Source organism: Podarcis tiliguerta (assembly GCF_965153285.1).
Source record: "Podarcis tiliguerta genome assembly, chromosome: 5".
Classification (NCBI taxonomy): Eukaryota; Metazoa; Chordata; class Lepidosauria; order Squamata; family Lacertidae; genus Podarcis; species Podarcis tiliguerta.
In genome coordinates, this window is record NC_139538.1 from 70,775,879 (window position 1) to 70,798,620 (window position 22,742).

The window sequence follows — 22,742 nt, forward strand, 5'->3', positions numbered from 1 at the left end:
TGCCAACTCCCATCAGACACAGCCAGCAAGACCAATGGTTGGAGCTGATGGGATTTGTAGGCCAATAGCTGCCGAAAGGCTACAGGTTCTCCATCCCCAACTTAGAACAATAATCATTTTTATGAATGTTGGAGGCACCTTAGCTGAATGAGACTTGCTTGTGAGTGAATGTTACAGAAATAGCTTGGCCATGGGGAAAGGCACTGCTGGGTAATGAGGAGTTCTTATTGGTGCTATATGAAAGGTCTGTTTTATTTCCACCTTCAGATAATTTTGGAAAATCAATGCCCCGGCAGCACTAAAAGACACAGGGTAGAGGTCAGCTAATTACAAGCAGAATTCCATAGGCACCATGTAAAGGCATCTTTAAAAATAAATAAAATGAAAACCATTTCTACCAGCTCTGTAGCCTTGTTGTAACCCTTAGTATAGTACTATATAGTGCAAACATATTAGCAGTATGCACCCTTCTATCAACAATAATTTTAGATAGTAATTCCTATCCCTCCCATTTCTCCTCAATGGATAAAGCCCCAGATTTCTGTTGCCTTGGAGCTGGTTTTGGGTCCCCTCATGATTTCCCCTTATACAGGGGAACCTTATACAGGGAGTGGCCTGAAGCATGTGTGGCCCCTCAGTCTGTAATAGAAACTCCCTTCTCCTTGCTGGGTGTCTGTGGTTCCCTCCAAAGCTTGGTGGGAACTAGCTGGACTCTTAGCCTTACCTGTGCAGCAAGTCCTAACTGTTATTCTGTTGATCTGCTATTCACAAATAAATAAAACTATTGAAGTTGTCCAGACTCCTGCTGCTTCCTGGCATTCAGGCAAGCCAACTGCAAGGTCTCCTCAGTGTTCCCAAACCTACAAGAATACCACAGGCCAGTTGGGAGGATCAGAATGGAGTGGCAGGCGGTTGGTTACCTGGGAGATGAGAGAGAATGCTCAGAAGAGGGAGGAAAAAAAACAGCAGTTAAGGAAGCCAGCTGATGGGATCGGGGTGGGGTAGAAGTAGAGGAGTGAGAGTAGAAAAAAGGGGTGAGAGTAGAAAAAAGGCAGCTAAGAGTGGACATCAAAGGAAGACAGGGGGAAGAAACTAGGAAGACCCTGCCTATAAGTTAAGAAAGAAACCTGGCCTGAGGAGAGGGACAGTCCAACTTTGTGCATCTAGGATCTCTCTACATGTCTAGTACAATGGGTAGGTAATACAGTATGTGGTTCTCCAGAGGTTGTTGTACTCTAGCTCCCATCAGTCCCATCCACCTTGGCCAAAGGTCATGGATGATAGCAGCTGTAGTCAAGCAGCATCTGGAGGTCAGCAAGTATTGTTCTTAGGTCATAATGTAAACTGAGTCTGTTGCCCTATCCCCAAGCATGACCACATAATGTCACTAGTTGCTTAGATCAGGTGTGGGGAGCTTTTGGTCCTTCAGGTGTTGACAGGAGATGATGGAAGATGTAATTTAGTAACATCTGGAGACCCAAAAGTTCCTGACACCTGCTTCAGGCCTTCCAGTGGTTGTCAAGTTCTGAGATGTAAGGGTAGAAATTTGGTCCCAATATCCTGGCAAGGTCTACTGGCACCTACCCTGTCTCCCTATGGTGGATGGAACCTGGCTGTTTAATTTTATCACAGTCCCTCAGGGCACCCAATGCAGCATCATGCTAGGAAGTTGTGGGAACACTGAAATACTGGCTTTGCCAGATGCAAAAGAAGACAGGCCTCCTGCATGATTATGAGTTGTAATACAAACTACGCCTGCTAAAATTTACCTTTTCTACAGAACTGTGAAAGGTATAGGAGCTCTGTCCTCTTTGCATCTGGCCACCTTATTTCTCAGCTTGCCCATGAAGGACACCAGTAGGATGGCCCACTAGGTGACATTTTCACAAGAATCTCCTTATTAACATTGGAGCCAATCCTAGGGATAGGTTCAACTAGATGTTACATAATTGGGGGTGGCATCTGTTTTCAGTAGCAGTCCAGTGTAATTTTGACCTCAGCACTCGTATTCTCTTTCATATATAGGACCAGACTGTTAATTTCACCAGTCTCTTTCTGCTCGCTGTCACTGCTGCTTTGTATAGGTGCTCTGTCTTGTTTTGGAAGCAGTATTTTCCCCCGTGAAAAATATCAGTGTGATAGAACATTTGATCACCAGCTCCATTCACAGAGCCAGATCCTTGAAACTAAATTTGATGATAGATAAAAGTAATTACTGTGTAACATTGGCTGCACTATATTTAAGCCAGTGTTAAGTGCTTTCTCTCTTTTCAGAGACTTGCAGAGTTTTGTAAGAACAAATAACCAAGACATGGGAAATACATTGTGGGGGAATGGGGAAGAAGCTCTCTAGATGGATAATGTGGATATTCAGTGATGACAGAAACCCCCTTCATGGATTACAAATGTTGGTGCATCTAAGGCTAGACCCTGGGGCCAAGGTCTAAAGTCCTGCAGCCAAAGGGTCTAATGAGAGTTGCAGCTTAGTTTTGAAAAAAGTAGAAAGTTGTGTGAAATATGGCATTCAGTTAAAGTGATACAGTATTCTAAAATACCCAGCGCTCTTATTAATTTAATGCTTTTTCTTTCTGTATTTCATTTGTATACCACATTTACTTATTACACCTATCTATCACTGAGTTCAACTGGCTCAGTAAACACTCAAGACGATTTTGAAAAACACAACGGCAGGGTAGATAGATAGAAAGATGGGTAGATGGATATATAAATAAATAAATAGTTGCTGCAACAATTTCAGACCAGTAAATTTAAAACCAGAAAAGGGGAAAGTTGGCACAAAGAACTAATGTACCAGGTATACATAGCCATTATAATTAAAATTAAAGGGCTTGGGAGAACACAAAAGGTATTTTTACATGACAGTTAAAAGACTAAACAACATCAGCACCAAGCAAGACTCTCTGGTAGGGCCATTCCATAAATGGAGCAACACCACCCAAAAGCTCTTATCGAGTAGTTATCAACCTCAAATTATTAGGTGGGAGAACCTGAAGAAGCACCCCAGCCATCAATGAGGATTTCAAAGCCCTGACAGGTACCTATGGGACAAGACATCCCTTCAGATTATTTGGCTGTAAGCTGTTTAGTGCTTTAAAGGTTAAAGACAGCATTTTGCATTGGTTCCAGAAACAGACAGATGACAGAACAATGTTGTAAATGTGATCATATTTACCAGTTATCTTAGGTTTATTTACACACCATTAACATATATTGCTTTTACACTAGTTTAAGCGCTATGTCTTCCCCCTGAAAGATTCCAAGGAGTTCTGCTTTGAAAGGTCTTTAGTCCCCACAGAACTACAGTTCCTAGGGTGCTTTAGGTGGCAAAAAAAGAATGCTGAAATCTGCAAATGTCAGTCAAATCTTCAATATTTCATTAATTCAAGAAGTGCTCCAATTCATTTCTAAGTCTTTATGAGTCTTTACAGTTTCTTTATTCATATTCACAACACCTTTGTGCCAAACAACCCCCTATAATTCTGCCCAATCGTGTGAACAAACTTTTCCTTGGCCAAAACCAGGATGCAGATGACCACAAACAAATCTGAAATCTGCAAGAACGATCTGTCTACTGAAACAATTACCTAATTCAATTGTGCACTAAACAAGCATGAACACAAAACCTTTGCTGGAAGCGAGCAGTGGATGTTTTTAAAGGAATGGCAGCGCAGTAGCACAAGATTGAATTTGAAAAGGCAAATGGTTGTTCAATGATAATCCAAAACAAAATAATTTTGCAAATGGAATTCGCTCAGTAGATGTTATACATGTGTATTTATTAATATGCCCTGCCGTTACAGAATGCAGAACTTCCACCATGACCTCACTGGCCCAAACCAAGGCGTACATTGACTGAGCTGCTTGGATTAGCTCTGTACTTTTCTTCTCAGGCCTCCATGCATAAGGAGAATATTGGATGACTATTAAGAAATCACATATCTCCCCCACTCCCTCACAGAACCAGGTAACATCAACTACCCTATGGGAATTATCATGATGGCCTTTTATATCTTGCTATTGATTAGTTTTTTTAAAATGTGGTTTAATATTACTTGTAAGGCTTTGTATCCTGAAAGCCAAGATATAAATAATAGCAACAAGAATTACAGATAGGTAGATAGTTATAAAAAGCATAAAACAACACTTCACACAAGCTTTCTGTATATCCCTTTGGGGATTTGGTTTGTAACTAAAATATATGGTACTGCGGATAACATAACAGATTTTATTTATGTGGCAAAATGTTTCGGCTTGTGCCTTTGTCAACCACTCTGATAAAAATGAAAGGTTGTCGTTTACAAGGCAGCACTTACAGAGCTTTGAGGGTGGAATGTTTAGAAAGGCATCATTTGCCAAAGCTAAGTGATATTGGTACCACCTGCCAGGTTGAAGCCATGTGATATTAATGTGCCCAGAAGTTCTCCGTCTTCACTAATGCTGTGGGATCAGTTGGCACATCTGCTGCAGTTGTTGATAAGTGGTTCTCAGACCTGAAATGTTTTAGCTACTGGCTTCTCCACCTTTTTGTTCAAAATTGCAGATTTGTGGTTTCTAAAACATGTGCTTAGTGGATATGACTTTATGACTTTTTCCCCCACTTGATATAGATTATACTGCAGGTGCAGTTGTGTTTGATGTAGTGTGTCCTATCCATCCTGGTGCTTTTGAAGGTACAGTTGTACCTCGGGTTACATACGCTTCAGGTTACATACGCTTCAGGTTACAGACTCCTCTAACCCAGAAATAGTACCTCGGGTTAAGAACTTTGCTTCAGGATAAGAACAGAAATTGTGCTCCGGCGGCACGGCAGCAGCAGGAGGCCCCATTAGCTAAAGTGGTGCTTCAGGTTAAGAACAGTTTCAGGTTAAGAACAGACCTCCGGAACGAATTAAGTACTTAACCCGAGGTACCACTGTAGTTTTATCCACATAAATATCTCAGTTTTGAAAGAGAGATACAACTCTCTCTCTCTCTCTCTCTCTCACTCACACACACACACACACACACACACATGCATGTTTGGGGTGGAGTGTTCATTTCACCTTGAGTGAAAAAAATGCATACATTTGGCTGTGGCTGGGTTTGAGGTACCCATAAAACATACCTTAGAGAAGAGATGAGTAAGGCATCTAATACCACCAGGCAACTTTTCTACTTTGGTTCAGGGGAAGTGTCTTGTGGTTTGTAGGCAAGCAGGAGAGTCCAAAAGCAGCACCGTCTACTATGTTTACAAACCTGTGATGTTTTATATACCAAAAAGCAGGCCAGAGTCAGTATACTACTTTTTGGACCAGATGGAAGCTCACTGGTCTCCTGGCATTAACTGATCCTTGCTGTTGGTAGATGTAGTGCAGTAGAAAGCAAGCTAGTGGCTTGTTCCTGCAGCAAAGTGCTGCAGTGTTGTAGAGTAAGCAGGGCCAGTCCACCCATGAGGCAAGTGGAAGTGACTGCCTCAGGCAACAGGATCCACAGGGGCAGCAAATCCGGCCTCCAAGGAATGCATTTCCCACTACTGCTGCTGACATGAATGGTATTCTGAACAAGCCAAATTTAACAGCAAACATCCCCATTAGATTTTCTCTTTCTTCCCTGTCCAGCTACTAACAACAATTACCTCAGGGAGTGGCTAGTAGGTCCACACAACATGGCTGTTTTACTGATGAAGTGATGTTGCAAAATACAGCTTCATGGACACTGTGTGGATCTCTTCAGCATTAGAGCTTATTCAGACCTTTGAAAATCACCTTCATATTGGAATCTTCACTTCAGTCAGGAGTTTTCTGTAACAATGAGGGATGTTCAAAACCGTTTAAGGCTTGTTCAGGTTTTCTGGCACTGGTCAAAAAATTTAGATCCTCATCCATCTCTCTGATGTTTCAAGGAAAGTTTTTCTAGGTCTTTACAGAAAGGCTGGGGCCTTGGAGAGAAAGCGTATTGTATTTCTCACTTGAGCACAAAAAGAATTTCATGGTTATAAAAAGCAATCTTTTGAGTTCTCTCACTATGCAGCTTTCCTTTCCCAAAATATTCACAAGCTTGGTTTTCTTTCACAATACAGGATGACCCTATTAATGCTAATGGAGTTACAATGATGGATGCTAATAAAGGGGGAACCAGGGCTAATGCTTTTAAGAGTCTTCTAAAACAAAACAAAACACCAACAAATGATGACAATTGAAGAGGAGAACTCTGCCTATTTTGAACAAAAGTAACAACACTTCTGTGTAACAGCCTTTTTATCAGGGAAACAAAACCACAAGAAAATCACAAAAGTGATAAAATATTCTCCTCTCCACATAGTTTGCAACACTGAGGCATCTCCTCAGAACTGCCACCTCAGAAATGAAGCAGAAAGCCAGCTGTTTGGAGTCTGGAATGTTCTAATCACCAGAGAACAATATATTCCTGACAGCCCAACTAGAATTGATGGTAAACATGCCACTCCAAGCAGAATGGATTTTTAAAAATTGATAGAAGGCCAGAGGGGTAGGAGGCCTTTTTCAGTGGGATTGTACCATGTGGAAAGTTTATCCTTTCCCTCCCAATTAAAATGGTGTGTTCAGGCATACACACAGCCATCCATACATCCTTATTAAGAGCACCAGCCTAGTAATTTAAGGACAAATTCACAAACAGCTTAATCACATAGGTAGAAGTGGGTCAGAGCAAACGTCTACTTACATCTTTCCAAACTATTCCGAGAACCTGGAATGTGAACAGGATTCCATATAACGAAAAGATTTCAAGGGAAGTCCTCTAAATTAGTGTGAGTTAACTAGGGGAGGAGGAATGGGGAACAGCATATTAGATTCACATGGGGATGAGAATTAGGGCTATAATAGCCACTGATTTTAAAGCAACAGTAACCATATTTAAACAATTGTGAAACTAAGTACTGTTAGATAACCAATCTGCAATATATTATATCTTCCTGCTGTTGTTTTAAATAAGCTTTAATAAATCATAACACACTTGCTGGAAGCAAGTCTCTGTTCATCCCATGTCTGTATCCCACTACTCTTACTTTAGGAGAGTGGATGCTGCCCTATCATGAAATTTAACAGTATTAGAGGAAAAGAAACAAAACAACAACAAAAAGCATGTGAGGAGGAGGGAACAGTGTTGGAAGAATCCATCCAAAGACTGGACTGGAGGCAGACTTAGGATGTGGTTTCTCCCACATGACCCTGCCCTCTCCCAGATGGTTTAACATGATGTTACCAGGTGAGATGAAATCTTGGGGAAGCTTTAACTACACCACATCTATAATTTCACAGTTCCAGTGAATCCATGGGGTTTGCAAAACTTAGTTTGTTTTATACATAGGTTTGTTTTAGCACCAGCATGTGAGCATAAGGTGGACAAACAACTGTAAATAAGAATGTGGTATGAAATGAAATACCTACTATTGTGCTGCCAGCACATCACAAACCATGGTGTTAACTCATGTCACATTTACAGAAACATAGTTCAGGGATTGGAGACAGCACAAACATTTTGGACCAGCACGTAAAGCCTTTTATCTGCCTTGATGCAAGCCTGCTAATACATTTCCCAACTGAGGCACTGCTTCGTAAATCACTTAAGACATAGTCCTTATCTGAGTGATCCTAAGGTTATCCTATTTCCCTTTGAAATGCAGAAGCCGAGTGAAATCTTTTCCGCAGCTTTGAGACTATTTGCTGATTGATTCTATAATCTTGACGCTTAGCGTTGTCTAAATGTAAGAGACTCTTTACCACCAAAGATTGCCCCATGAATTCCAGCAAGCATAAGGCTAGACATTTACAAAGAATTAAAAAGGCAGTTCTGAGAGAATGATTGAAAGATGGGTAAGATGTTAGGTAAGCCAGGACTATATTGCATTCATTCCAAAAATCCATATTCCACCAATCTATCAAAAAGTACTCCAGGAGCTCATAACATCACATGCAAAAATGTAAACACAATGAAAACAATTAGATGCTCATGTGCAGGCCTCAGATAAGAGCCCTGTGGGAAAGGGATACACTGCCCATGAATGAAAGTAAAGTGAACATTTGTGCCTCATACATAATTGCAAAGATGTTTGTTAATTGTTGGAACATAGTCACAAATGGCACATAGGCTTGACACTATAAAAATTGATCTGAAAGAAGAATAGGCTCGGGTCCCATACCTATCAAAGATTCTTACAGGATTGTCATACTTCTAGAATTTCCTGGACATATCTGGAATACAGCAGTCAGAAGCAGTGTCCAGGCAGAAATCACAAAAAATGTCCAAGAAAACCCAGACATATGGCAACCCATGTCAGCAATGTCGTTTTTGGCTATTTTCCTTAAAAATAGTTCAACAACTTTTCACTGTTAGAAATATGGCAACCCTAATATGGGAATTAGGAACGAATAAATAAACAAATATAAATGTTAGTACAGTGGTACCTCGAGTTAAGTACTTAATTCGTTCCAGAGGTCCGTTCTTAACCTGAAACTGTTCTTAACCTGAAGCACCACTTTAGCTAATGGGGCCTCCTGCTGCTGCTGCGCCGCCGGAGCACAATTTCTGTTCTCATCCTGAAGCAAAGTTCTTAACCTGAGATACTATTTCTGGGTTAGCAGAGTCTGTAACCTGAAGCGTATGTAACCCAAGGTACCACTGTACTTTCCACAGGAGTGCCACATTTGCAGTTCAAAACTTCTGAAAAGAAACATTTTAAAAATAAATGTTGTGGGAACTCTACCCAGAAGAGCTTTGACTAGTGCCCTAGAGGACATGCCCTAATTTAGTTATAACCAGTAAGTATTGTACCAACCCACTACAATGGTGAGATGTGGAGTTGCAGGCTGATCCATGCCGGGTGGCAACAAAAGCACTATCCCCTTTCAAATTTACGGCAACAAACAATTAAAAAGTGGGTCCCCAAATGCAAGTTTGGACCAAAGGTGGCCCCAAATCAGAAAACCACTGCTCTACAGTGACTCACGGTAGCTCTCCAGGGTTTCAGACTGGGGTCTTTTCCAGTTTTCTGTGGAGATGCCAGGTATGGAAACTGGGACCTTTTTCATGTAAAAGGTATGCTCTACAACTGGAATGCTCTACAGCTGGAATTAACAGGAATGAAAGAGAGCATTGAATGCTGACTGGATGCACTTCAAAGTATGTAATGTTTATAGATACTTAATGGTTAAATGATGGATAAAATATCTTTTAAAAAAAAGAAAACATTGTGCTTTGGGGAAGAACTGTTTCCTAATACAATATTATGACAATTTCTTAAACATACACCCAAATGTATATTGCTTACAAGACTGGGGTTTATAAGAATAAATAAGCCACACCAACACCTGATATTACAAAATTTAGAAGGCAGGGGTTTTTTTTTTAATAAAAAATAAATCTACATATTGTGTATGTAGAATTTTTCTACCCATGCTGATGTATTGTTATAGCAGTTGTTTACAGTATGCTACTGTTTGATTTTTCGCCTAAGGTTTGATCAATAGAAGCATGTGCATGCAGGGAATACACGATAGAGTGCAGAATGTGAAAAGTGTAGGTAAGCATCTTAATGTTCAGGTTCATTTCATTTTATAGAAGAAATGTAGGCTCTGGATCTCCACAGTCCACTGGCTATTACTCTGCTCATACTTGTTTGTAGCCCTTAACTGTAGAATTACTCTGATCCCCTTTTAATTTCCTTGACAGCCCCAACGTGGTAAATGGTTGAGTGTTCTGATTTTCAAAGCAAATTTTTGAGAGATCAGCCTGCAATGAAGAATAAATGAAACCACTTTACTCAGAAATGCCTCTGTCTGGTTGCAGTTTCACATTTGAGTTTTAGCTTCAAGCAAATAAATGCATTTTGCTGTACTGGGACATATTTTTCTTTTAAGCATTGAAACTCTGTTGTTTCTTGGACACTGCAGAAGAATAAATGAAAACACAGTGTTCCACATAAGAGATCCAGGCAATGTTAATATCCTAGGTACATGGTTTATTCAACTGGAGCCCTTAACTATTTGCCTTCTGCCATGTGAACACCTTCTTTCCCTATGTCAAGGGCTATACTGTAGACTTGAGGAACAGAGTCTGCAGGACCTTTAAGGATTTTCTAGGTCCCATCCCCAAGTTTCTGTTTTCAGATTTTAAAAAGGCTTCAGCCAATTCCAGTATCGGAGTTGAAATGCCTCTGACTACCCATTACTGGGAATCACAAATGGGGGAGAGTGTTGTGCTCATAACTTCTTTCTCGGTTTTCCACAGGCACCTGGTTGGCCACTGTGAGTACAAGAGTACAAGACCTTTGGCCTGATTCACCAGGCCTCTTCTGACATTGTTATAGAACCTGCAACCTTTCTTCTAGTTCAAAGCCCCCAAATATTCCCCAGGGACTAAAGCGGGAAACAACAATGTTTTCTTTTCTTCTGCTTTAGGGGAAACCAAACAATTACATTGCTGGTTCACTGCCACATCAAAATCTATAATGTAACAGCACTGCAGGCAAGTACACCAGCAAGAATGTTTGCAATTACAATATAAGGCTGAGCCAGATCTAGGGTGCTTCAGTTAAAAAACCACACAAAAAAACTTCCTTATTTCAAGAAATATTTAACTGAAACAGGTCCTGTGCATTCTGAAGCATTGTTTGGGGTGCTTGCATATCTGTTTGCTGATTTGATTTAAGTTTTGTACAAAATACTACTGAGATGTATTGGCATCATAATGGCAGAGACTAAACCTATAGTAACAATGGTTATCTTCATGCTTGCATCTTTGGCTGTATATAGCTTAGCTCTAAACTACAAGTCTCTAGAAATAAGAGTATATATAAATATGTCACGCTTACTTGTTTCAGTCACAGATGTTTGGGAGAGACTATAGAATGTATGCATTGCTTGCAACTTACATAAACTCTTTTAAATATTTCACGGCATGACCTAAACCATCTAGATATGAAAGACCAGTGCCACCCTCTGGTTACCTGACAAGCCACAGATCTGCTTTCCTTGTCTGTTGCTTGTTAAGTTCAAGGGGAAAGAAGAAAGAAATAAGTCGCTTCAAAACATCAAAGCAAAATGCTTCTCCCCCCACCCATAGACCCATACCTTCAATATTGCAATTTTTAAACGAAGTCAATAAGTAAAAACATGATAACAAAATGGAGATATATGAAGCTGGGAAGATTAATGGAGCAAAAATAAGCTAGTGAGGTGCTGTCAAAGGAAAAAGATAAAATGTGTCTGACAGAGACTTCAGAGTAAAACATGTAAACTTGGTATTCGTAAATAATTATTATTTCCTAAAGTAACTTTAAGGAGAAAAGTGTTGTTCAGAGGAACCTGTTACAAATCCGTTAAACAAGATATTAATTTTCTGATAAGCCCTGCATATTCTTTAAGACATTGCCACTGCAGGATGCTTAGACTTGTGTTCCATACTTTTTGCATAATGAACACTGATATAATTTCAGGATTATACAGCAGATACATAGGCACACTTCTTAATCTCTTCAAAGCCATTTTGGCTTCTCTGATTCTTCCAGCAAATAATTTGCATTTCTTAGCACCTTTACGTTTTCTTTTTTTAGAATGACTCACCCATGGTTATTTAGGGTTTAAAATTTTACACAGCTGCTGCATTCTTATGGAGAAATGCGCATCATCTCCCTGGGCTAGGTTTGCTCCCAGATCTGCTTAGCAGTGCCTTCACTGGGAGGACTGCCATAGTAACCAGATTCCAGCTGCAGTTCTGAATTCAGGATGGGACAATAGAGATATCAGCCCTTGGTGCAAGCAAGCACAAAAAAATATATGAGAGAATTATACTTTGAGCTGGAAGGATAAATACCCACCATCTATTACACAAAGGTTTCTACACCCTTGCTACATTTGAACACTTGTTATAAACACCAACGCTGCTTGGGTATCTATTTGGACAACATATATCAAGCTATATGTATAAATTAAGATGGGTATAATGATGGTTATTGGATTGCTAGGGTGAGCTGACGAAGTGGGGGAGGGGTTCCCTTCCCTCTTTTTTTCTCCCTTCTCACTCCACGGTTAAATTTGCAATAGAAAATCAATAAAAATGCTTTTGAAGAAGAAGAAAATGTGCTTCAAAAGTCATACCATATATAAATTGGTAATCGTTATATTTTGAATTATTAAATGGAAAGTCACATATCACCCTGCACAGAGGCTGTGTAATGTTATGCCATTGAAAATTGCTATTGAGGGAGGAGACATTCAGAGGTATGTGACTGAAATCACTGCTAGACAGAAGGAACCAGTAGGTTGATTTTTGCTTATGAGCAGACTTGTTGCAAGATAGGCTGAGGCTGCTCCTGCTATCTGAACAGCATGAATTCAGAATTTTCCTCCATCTTAAATAATTAAGTTTTACCTTATGTACTTTTAGCCCCTTTGAGGATAAATGCTTTGCATACTCAGGTGCTGTGACAGAATAATTGATGTTCCCCATCAGTTAAATACCCTTTAGCTAATAAGTGTTTTTTTTAGTTACACTGACTTAAGATTGTGAGTTTTAAATTGTGAATAAAAACAAACAGTTTTCTTCACTGTTAGGCATACTGTTTTAGAACCATAAAAAGAAATCTCTCCATGTATTCAAAGCTAGACTGTATCTGTAGCTGTAGGTTCCATCCCTAATTATCATAACTGAGAACAACCTTATTTTTCTTAACGTATTTTTTATGAAAGATTTCTTGGTTTACAAAAGTATATGCAATGTCTCTCTTTTCAAGTTACATTTTCTACACATCAGTTTCATATGCCTAGACATTAGCGTTACGTTAGGAAGAAAAAGGGGAAAGAGGTGGAGGGAGCCATGGTGAGTGTGGGTGGAGTCGGGTGGCAATGTTTCTATTTTACTTGTTGTATGTGTGGGGTTTTGTGTCAGTGTCGCGTGTGTGGGTTTTCTTTACTATTCGCTTGTTTTCCTTTGGTGGTGAGAGAGGTTGCGGTTGGCCAAGGGTGTGGTTGTTTGATTGTGATTGGCTGTGGTGAACTTTGTTTTCATGTTTGAGTGGGGTGGGTGGATGTTTTGAGTCATATTGATTCGTATGCTGTTGGAGGATTCTTGTCGTTGTCTTGTTGGGCTGTGTATGTGATAAAGGGATGAAGGCATCTTCTTCCATTTCCCCCGTGTCTAAGGTTGTACTATTTGGTACAACCTTATTGATAGAAATACTTGTTCTCTAGAATTCTAGACTTACTGCACATCTGAAGAAGGTATGCTTTTGCTTATCAAAGAATATGGCTGAAGCATCAGAGTTTTGAATGAGAAAGCGAGAAGAGACACACTAGTATTGTAAATTCCTTCCTTAGTACTTAAATCTAATTCCGTTCTCCAAACAGCATGTCTTTCTTGGACAACGTTTTCACATGTTACCCATCCCATTTCAGGTATAAATTAGACAAATTAGAATGCATTAACATGTTCACTGTTACAATATCCAAAAGCTATAACTTAGATATCAGCTTTAAGGAAATGGATTTTTAAATAATAGCAGCTAAAAGCAAGGAAATGCCGACAACAAAATAACACGATTTTAAAATGATCTTGAAACCCATATAGGGCTGCCCATTCTTTTGATTTAATAGCAGGTGGCATAATTTTAGAGTGCTTTAAGTCCTCAGAATGTGAGTCTTCTGGAAAATAAATTTCTTCTGATCCTCACTCACAGAGGGGAACATTTTTTTAAAAAAAAAATGACTAATGTATGTTTTCTATAACACACAAAGTCATATGAATCCAGTAAGCTGCTGGACCGCAAGATGGATTTCCCCAGTTTTAAACTGCATGGTGCTTCAAGGTGTTGACACTAACAACATGCCTCACAGAGCAATCTTTTCAGGTTCATTCAGAATTCTCACTGAATTCAGTTTATTTAGGTAAATGGGTATAAGGATTGCAGCAGAAACTTCTCTTTACTCTTTGCATGGTAAAATACAATACCCATTCTAGTTTATGTAGGTTTTCTTTCACATTATGGGTGGAGAACGCAAAAAAAGCTCTTTTACAGCTTAATCAGAAGCAAGTCTCACTAATTTCATAGGCATTGGGTGGGTATCCATCTCATCTCCCTGCTGGGGGTCTGAGGCATGACAGGGTCAGTGAGGGGAAGATGGCACCAATGCAAAATGCAAGTTTACACAACTGGTCCCTCCCCGAATCGCTGAGAGTAGTTCTATTGCCCATCCACCATGTGCTTGTGGACAGAGACTACACTCATGACCCCTCTAATCGAGTACCCTGTTATTACCACCACAGGAAGTGGATGAGTCACCCCTTCACCCCTTCCTCAGATGTTTGACTAAAGGATTCTGCCCAAGGAATAAACCGCCAAAGTTGTGACAATTGCTATGGGGAAGGCAAAACCTGAAGAGCAGGGAAAATTCCTTCCCAGCTCTGAAGACAGCAACCATTGTACGACCATGGCCACGGCCGCACGCCTGGAAAGAAAAGGTTAGTCTGCAAGAAAACAATATTAGAGGATGGGCTGGGTGGGTGACACAATGGGGCTGACTGCACTGCCAAGATGGCCTTGCCCCCAAGGCCACCGCGGATTGGCCAGAAATTTTAAAACTGGGTTTGGCGGGAATCCTGCAGGCACTGCAGCAGCCAAGGGAGAGGAGCCAACGATTGGGGCAAGTGTGTCATGGCTTCAGAAGGAGGGGGAAGCATTGTGCTGGGTCGCAACCACCACCTACCTCTGTACTGGGTAAGTGGCCATTTTCAAGCTGTGTTTGTCAAGGGAATCTTTTTAATGAGTTCTAGGGGACATCAACACAGAGCAACTGTCAGGCTTAACAGACCTGGTCATTTTTTTCCTTTTAATTTACAAACTCACATAGTTCTGTGTGCCCTCCCCCATGTAGAAATTACCATTTTGTTTATAGGTGCCCCTGTTTTGCTTCTAAACTGAATAACATGCAGTCAGCTAAGTGCGCTATTAACATATGTATAGAGATTATAATGAGGGCAAAACATGTGGTGATCATGGAGCTGCCATTTTTCTTCTCTGTGGATCTGCTATAATTGTTCAGAACAGCCTTAGCCATGGTTGTGAATATGCTGCCACTGCTCCCCCCCCCCACTCAAATTACAGATATTTCTTGTGCCCCTGTCCATGAGTGTTAGGCTGTATGTTCACTCTAGTGTGCAAAGCACAACTGGTCTTTAAAACCAAGCCATATAACATAGAAGTATTACTTCCCTAACTTGGGGTCCTAGCTAACAAAATAGCACATCTATTTTAGCTGATATCAACTACATTTTGCCCTACCACAAAAGGTTTTCAAAGAGAAATTGTTTAAATTCTTCAAATCAAACCACAGCAAGCCTTCCAGGTTTCATGTCTGGCAATACCAACTGATACAGAACAGACATAATGGTTTGAGTAAGCTGAGACATTAATTTGTTTGGACATGAATGAACTATAATATTCCCAATGAGACAAGCTTGTTTCTGCAGAAGAGAAGAAAATTAAGATGAAACATTCAACAATATCCAATTGACCAAGGTCCTCTCCCCGCCCCAGCCTTTATTGCATTTTTGTTGTATGCGGATGCTACTTACTTGTTAGACTCTCTCTCCATCATCCTCATGTTTCTAAGAAGTGATGAGACCATTTCAGCCCACTTCCTCACTTTTAATTTAATTACATTGATGGAGCCTCACAGTGAGAACAACAATGAGCATCAATCACATTTACCTGGATCTGAGCTCTGTACTTGGGAGTTTTTCTTTATTCCTCTACAACCAACATTTCCTTTAATGATTTTGTATAATTAATCAAACCCCTCTTATATATAAAATGACAGCCTAAAGATGTTGTGTGTAATGTATCATCATCTTCTTTTTACTTTATTTGGCTAAAACAAATTAATGAGATATTTTGAAAAACCTGGTGCATTTTGCAGCATTTAAGCCAGTGCTTTTACAAGCATTGCATTCATGATCGGGATCTTGTTAGGCTCTCTAGCGAAATGAAACAAAGCCTGGGAAGTTCTCAAGAAAAAGAATAAAGAATTGAGTTTCTTAAGAAGAAATGATAGGAGGAAGTCTTACTAATTCAGCAGTGTGACACAGACCTAACTCAAACACCATATGCTATGTAAATTACATACTAATTTGAGTTTGGAGTGTGTTAGGCTATGTATGCCCTGGATCCAGCACATATTCAATTCCTGGGATAGCCTGGCTAGCTTCCCGGTGAAGTCCTCTAAGTATGGACCATTAAGGTAACAAAGGAAGTGGCTCTGTAACAGATGGGCCAAGGGTTCCCATATGTCCAGAATTACCCAGACACATCTGGAATATTGCAGCTGCAAGCAGTGTCTGGGCAGAAATCAGCTAAATGACTGGGAGAATCCGGACATATGGCAGACGACTTTCCTCAGAAAAAGCTCAAAAACCTCCAATTTCTTTGCAATTTTGCAACCCTAGGTGGGCCCCCCAACTAGGTGGTAGTTAAAAAGACAAAGGCCAGAACTGAGAGTTGAGTTTTGTGAACCAGAAGCTAGAAGGCTCCAGGCTGGGAGATAGAGCTATGCTTGATTTTTGTTAGAATCCCAAGGCTGTGGCTGCGACAGAAGCAAGACCCTCTTGGGGTATTAATGCTGCCAACCCCTCCATCGTAGGCTCAGGTTGTATATATGTGTAAATAAACCACATATCATAAAGACCCCACAGTCTCCACTGTGCCTCATTCCAAAAGGAAACACAAACCCTGCGTAAACACCTGGAACCTCTGGAATCTCACACCACTAAGATATTGGTGTGAAACAATACACAGACACAGACACACACACACACGTCTACAAATGCAATTGTAGAGCATTAAAAATGCCTCTCCTACCAGCATTCTGAAAGAGTACAGACCATTATACTGCCTCAGCATTCTATCATTCTGCTGTGCACAAGCCTTGGGAGTCAGAATATTTGTCTTTTAGCCAAACTAGATATCAATCCTGCAATTAATAATTATAGGATTGGGTTTTTTACAAATAAATGGCACATCTCCGAGTGTGGATCCAGGATCACAGCAGGGGGACAAGCATTAAAACACCCTCCCCTTCCAAACATTCCAAAGATTTCTGATCCAGCCTGGGGATCCTGCACCTTTCAGCAACAAGCCTTTTTATTGGATCAGGCAGAACTTTGAGCTCTCCCTCATATTACCAGTGTTAAAATTGAAGTAGTTGGAATATAAGGAAATAGGTCCATTTATATTGTCTCAAGCAGAGGGCCCCCAAAAACCGACATCTCTCAAAATGACTCATCACTTGAACATTCAGGTTTGTATTGTTACCTAGATAAATGGCATGCCCATCTTGTGGTTATAAGTGAGTTTTAGAATGACAAGTGGATTTGGTTCCCTTTCCAAATAAGAATGATGTTCACAGACAGCAACTTCTTGTTTTATATTCTTCTGAAGTACAGAATTAAGAAAGGACAAAAGGGAGGTCATGGGAGCTGCATGTCTAATAGCCGATAAAAAGAGTCTGAAGAATATAAACACATTGAATGCACAAACAAGTTTCCTTATATAATAACATGTGAGCACAATGTGATTGAAGAGTTTCAAAAATTTGATTATATTCCTAATTGGAACTTCATGAAAACTGCCTTAAGGAGACCACAGAGCCGAGCCCTGAATGTCCAAGCAATTTTAGATTCAAATTAAGTTAAGAGATTGATTTCCATTTCAAAAGGCCATTCCTAACTGATAAAGTAAGCTGAAGCAGTACTATTTAAAATGTACCCTCAAACGGCAAAAACTAAGCATCTCTCACTCACTCACTCTCACTCTCACACACAAACAAACACACACACACCGTTGGTTATTTGGATTGTATGCCTAAAGAAACTAGAAAACATTCAGTTTGGTAAAGTTGTTAGAAAAAAGAAGCAGACACTCATTGACAAATATGGTCAGATCAGCTCTTGGACTGAGCAGTACGCAGTAGTGTGTAATGGATACCCATCATGAAATCAAATGGGGATGGAATAAAGATGTACAGGGCCAAAACACAGAGTGGGAGAGGCAAACCAAACACCTGTGAGTCCTCTACAAGAGGTGGGCTCCTTTTCCCTTGGTTTTTGCCCCCAAAGCACTCTACCACCACCTCCACAATACAATACAATGATGCGCAATATAATGTTGTGGGTTCGCTCGATGAGATTATAGGGAGAGGAATGCTGCAGGGCAGTGGACAAAGGGCAGAGGCAATATTTCCAAGCCCTTGGATTGACTAAAAAAATTACCTTTTTCTGATTTTCCAAGTTAATCCAAGGTGAGTTTCTGAGAGCTCCACCATCTCTAGACAGAGTTTTTTTGTTGTTGTGGCACCTTGCTTACATAATTCCCTGCCTCTGCTCCTTAATGTGGTGCCCCTGTCCATAGTTTTCACATCCCAGTTGAAGAAGACATTTCTGTTGCACAGGTTTTTAATGGACCTCTGTGCCTTTTCATCTGATTTTCTCCTACTGCTTTAAAGGTTTTTGTTGCTTTTTAAATATTGGATTTCTGTTTTATTTTGCTGTTTTTATATATTGCTGGTTTTAAGTATGCCATGAACCACCTCAGAAGTTACAAAAGAGAGGTGGGCTATAAATATTCAAATAAAATTATTTCAAACTGTAGCATATTCATCTCCTGACAGTCTGGTGGGGGGGGGGGACCCTGACATTGAAATCAATGAAACAGATAACCTATTACGACAGTGGAAGTTTGATGTGAAGATGTTAGCAGCCTGAAAACAAAGTTGTTCCTTTCCTTGCTTGCTTTTCCTTAAGAACTAATATGGACATTTCCCTGGGCCATTGTTAGCTTTGATGGACAAATATTGAAAGTGAGGGAACGGTAAGTCATGCAATTTCTTTTTTAGACATAAAATATCAAATTAAAATGATACAAATCTGAAACTAGGTAATTTAATACCAATGGAAGCCTGGAACAAACTATAAATTGGTGTGATCAAACTTTACTGTCAGATTTTTGAAGCAATACTGCTTGCAGAATGCCTTACGATCAATGTAGATAATTGTACATGGGGAAAATAGGAGATGGGAGCCCAGGATGACTTTTGTTCCTATAGCCTGTTGCAGTGGAGCCAGGTCCGTTATGGCAAGTGGGGCACTGCCCCACCAACCTCAGTCTGCCCTCTCCCACCCCCCACCTGTCTGCCATCTTACTTACAACCAGTCCGGGGGGTGGTTGGACAACCGGTCGACTTCTTCCTCCGTAGTCTCAATGTTGTCGTTATAGAACTCAGCAGAGAGGAGGCTGGGGGCAAAAAACAAAACCAACCTGTCATTGGCTTGGGCTCTACCTGCTTCTTGGGCTCCCTGCAGTCTGCCCCAGCAGCCCCAGCCACCACTAGTCTATTGTTGCTACAATTTCCTCTGGATTTCCTTGCTCTTTAATGCTAGTATAGGTCACTTTTAAAAAGGGACTTGCTACTTCTACCTAAAATAGAAAGGGCCACAGAATTCTCAAGGCACTATTTTGGGAAGCCAAGTGGGTGCAGGTAGTTGCTCTATCCCATTTCAAGCCATATGGAGGGGTTTTTGTTTCCTTCAACACCACCATAAATGTGCCTATTTTGAAGTCCCAGGTTATGGCTTAAAACCACATGAAGCTGCGTCTGATCAGTGCTTGGATGGGAACCACATGTACACTTCTATGGGCTTCATGACAGAAGAAGGATTGGGGGCAGGGGGAGTTAGAAAATAAAAATAAACAACAAATGCTTTTTAAAATGCAGGCATTTCACTATTGCTGTGTCTCTTGCTCCCCATCCCACATTTATTCTAAAATCTCTTCCTACTCCCAATCAAGGAAACCTGAAAGGCTGCCCCTGCCTATAAGTAGTCTGGCAATTGTTTGCTGTGATTCACCAGGTAGATGCTGAGTTCATCTGGATACACCAACAGACAACATGCATCACTTGAACAAAAACTGCTAGTGGCAAAACACCTCCTTTGTGTGACAGCTGGATGATCCTAATGGGAGCTACACACTAAACACCCTCTCACGGAGCCGATCCGAGGCAGAGAGAGTGTAACTTCACTATGGCAGGTTTAAATTTCAGATCTTTTTGAGATATGGCCATCAAGTCACATAAGCTTCCTTCACCTATATCAGTCCTGCCTGCAGCACATTTTTACAAAACTAGATGCTGAAAGAAATAGATGCCCATTGACATGACTCACCGCTTGGTTGCACCATGATAGGAGATGGGTTGCAAAAATGGCTTTACCACCATACAGTCCCCCTACCCTTTGGTAAGTCTTTTTTTTAAAGATTGCTAGGGGGGAAAGTGGAAACACAAAGGAAAAAAGATTGCACAAGGAAAGTAGTGTTGGGCAAGAGAAGGCAATCTAAAATGGCAGCTGCTGGGCATAGAATCATAGAATCATAGAATCATAGAGTTGGAAGAGACCACAAGGGTCATCGAGTCCAACCCCCTGCCAAGCAGGAAACACCATCAGAGCACTCCTGACATATGGTTGTCAAGCCTCTGCTTAAAGACCTCCAAAGAAGGAGACTCCACCACACTCCTTGGCAGCAAATTCCACTGTCGAACAGCTCTTACTGTCAGGAAGTTCTTCCTAATGTTTAGGTGGAATCTTCTTTCTTGTAGTTTGTATCCATTGCTCCGTGTCCGCTTCTCTGGAGCAGCAGAAAACAACCTTTCTCCCTCCTCTATGTGACATCCTTTTATATATTTGAACATGGCTATCATATCACCCCTTAACCTCCTCTTCTCCAGGCTAAACATGCCCAGCTCCCTTAGCCGATCCTCATAAGGCATCATTTCCAGGCCTTTGACCATTTTGGTTGCCCTCCTCTGTACACGTTCTAGTTTGTCAGTGTCCTTCTTGAACTGTGGTGCCCAGAACTGGACACAGTACTCCAGGTGAGGTCTGACCAGAGCAGAATACAGTGGCACTATAACTTCCCTTGATCTAGATGCTATACTCCTATTGATGCAGCCCATAATTGCATTGGCTTTTTTAGCTGCCGCGTCACACTGTTGGCTCATGTTAAGTTTGTGGTCAACCAAGACTCCTAGATCCTTTTCACATGTACTGCTCTCAAGCCAGGTGTCACCCATCTTGTATTTGTGCCTCTCATTTTTTTTGCCCAAGTGCAATACTTTACATTTCTCCCTGTTAAAATTCATCTTGTTTGTTTTGGCCCAGTTCTCTAATCTGTCAAGGTCGTTTTGAAGTGTGATCCTGTCTTCTGGGGTGTTAGCCACCCCTCCCAGTTTGGTGTCATCTGCAAATTTGATCAGGATGCCCTTGAGTCCATCATCCAAGTCGTTGATAAAGATGTTGAATAAGACCGGGCCCAAGACAGAACCCTGTGGCACCCCACTAGTCACTCTTCTCCAGGATGAAGAGGAACCATTGATGAGCACCCTTTGGGTCCGGTCAGTCAGCCAGTTACAAATCCACTGAGTGGTAGCATAGTCAAGACCGCATTTTACCAGCTTCTTTACAAGAATATCATGGGGCACCTTGTCAAATGCCTTGCTGAAATCAAGGTAGACTACATCCACTGTGTTCCCTTCATCTACCAGGCTTGTAATTCTGTCAAAAAATGAGATCAGGTTAGTCTGACATGACTTATTTTTCAGAAATCCATGCTGACTATTGGTGATCACAGCATTCCTTTCTAGGTGCTCACAGATTGTTTGCTTAATGATCTGCTCCAGAATCTTCCCTGGTATTGATGTTAGACTGACTGGGCGGTAATTATTTGGGTCCTCTCTTTTCCCCTTTTTGAAAATAGGGACAACATTTGCCCTCCTCCAGTCTGCCGGGACTTCGCCTGTTCTCCAGGAATTCTCAAAGATGACTGCCAGTGGTTCTGAGATCACTTTTGCAGAATGGGAAAAGAAAAGGGAAGACTGCAAAGGAGGAAGGGGAATCACTTGTTGAAAGTTGGAACTAAAGGTGGATCTGGAAAGAAGGTTGTATCTGATACCATCAGCAAATCCTAAGGACTAGCATGCACCTTCAGCACCTTGCAAAACAGAAAGATGTCTAGGTTCAACAAGGGTAACAACAATACAGTATCATCACATCATGCATTCCATGTATATGACAAACACCCCCCTTGGAACTGCCTCTACACAAGCGTCCTTACCCTCCCAGAGCTGGCATGCTGAGTGGGCCTCGTTCAGTAAGCAAGACAGAGAGTTTTAAAGGCAGAGGATATCAGTATTATTACGCCAATAGGAGACAATTTAGGAGTGAAGTTAACACAGAATGGCTATCTAAGTCCAATTATTAAGTTCAGGGCAGGGGTTAGATTTCAGCTAGTACTGTGCTCAAACCTGTTCTCCAATTTCTTAAAAGTTTTCTTCCAATTCAAAAAGAAGCTTCCATTTTTCTGTCCAATTCTCAAGGCACTTAAAATATTTCTTTAGAACGTTAGTGGGGGCAAAGGTGAGATTACCTTCTTGCTGCAAGCTGGCTGTGGGTGTGGTGCTTGTTTATCTTGCCATTAAACATTTATCCTACACTCTACAGCTTCCCCAACTGCCTGTGCTTCCTGATCACAAAAAAATTCATGGGTGAACTGACCTCATGACATCTTTCCCTAAGCTTCAATTGAATCATGGGAAGTCAGGGAGGCTGGTTGAACAAGAAATACTTGATTATAGAACTCTGTACAACATAACCCCTCTCCTTTG

At 40.9% G+C, this 22,742-nt stretch overlaps 1 protein-coding gene and 2 long non-coding RNA genes across 8 annotated transcripts in view; 2 read left to right on the forward strand and 1 right to left on the reverse strand.

Annotated features, from left to right (window-relative positions):
- LOC310677313 (uncharacterized protein) overlaps window positions 1–22,742 on the reverse strand; it is a 728,781-nt gene that overhangs the window by 431,607 nt on the left and 274,432 nt on the right. The window contains exon 8 of the mRNA XM_083440141.1: window positions 19,232–19,318. The gene's annotated coding sequence lies outside the window, so the exon portion shown is untranslated. The remainder of the gene's footprint in view (window positions 1–19,231; window positions 19,319–22,742) is intronic.
- LOC310677326 lies at window positions 922–14,049 on the forward strand. Of its 6 annotated transcripts, none has more exons than XR_014511065.1 (5): window positions 922–1,194; window positions 3,822–3,985; window positions 9,494–9,559; window positions 10,437–10,507; window positions 13,770–14,049. It is a non-coding gene; the product is annotated as an uncharacterized lncRNA (long non-coding RNA). The 6 variants fall into 6 exon arrangements; XR_014511066.1 differs by lacking the exon at window positions 922–1,194 and adding an exon at window positions 1,390–1,532 and having other exon boundaries at window positions 13,770–14,047; XR_014511067.1 differs by lacking the exons at window positions 922–1,194; window positions 10,437–10,507 and adding an exon at window positions 1,390–1,532 and having other exon boundaries at window positions 13,770–14,047.
- On the forward strand, window positions 14,085–20,329 carry LOC310677364. Its single transcript, XR_014511129.1, has 2 exons — window positions 14,085–14,493; window positions 19,874–20,329. It is a non-coding gene; the product is annotated as an uncharacterized lncRNA (long non-coding RNA).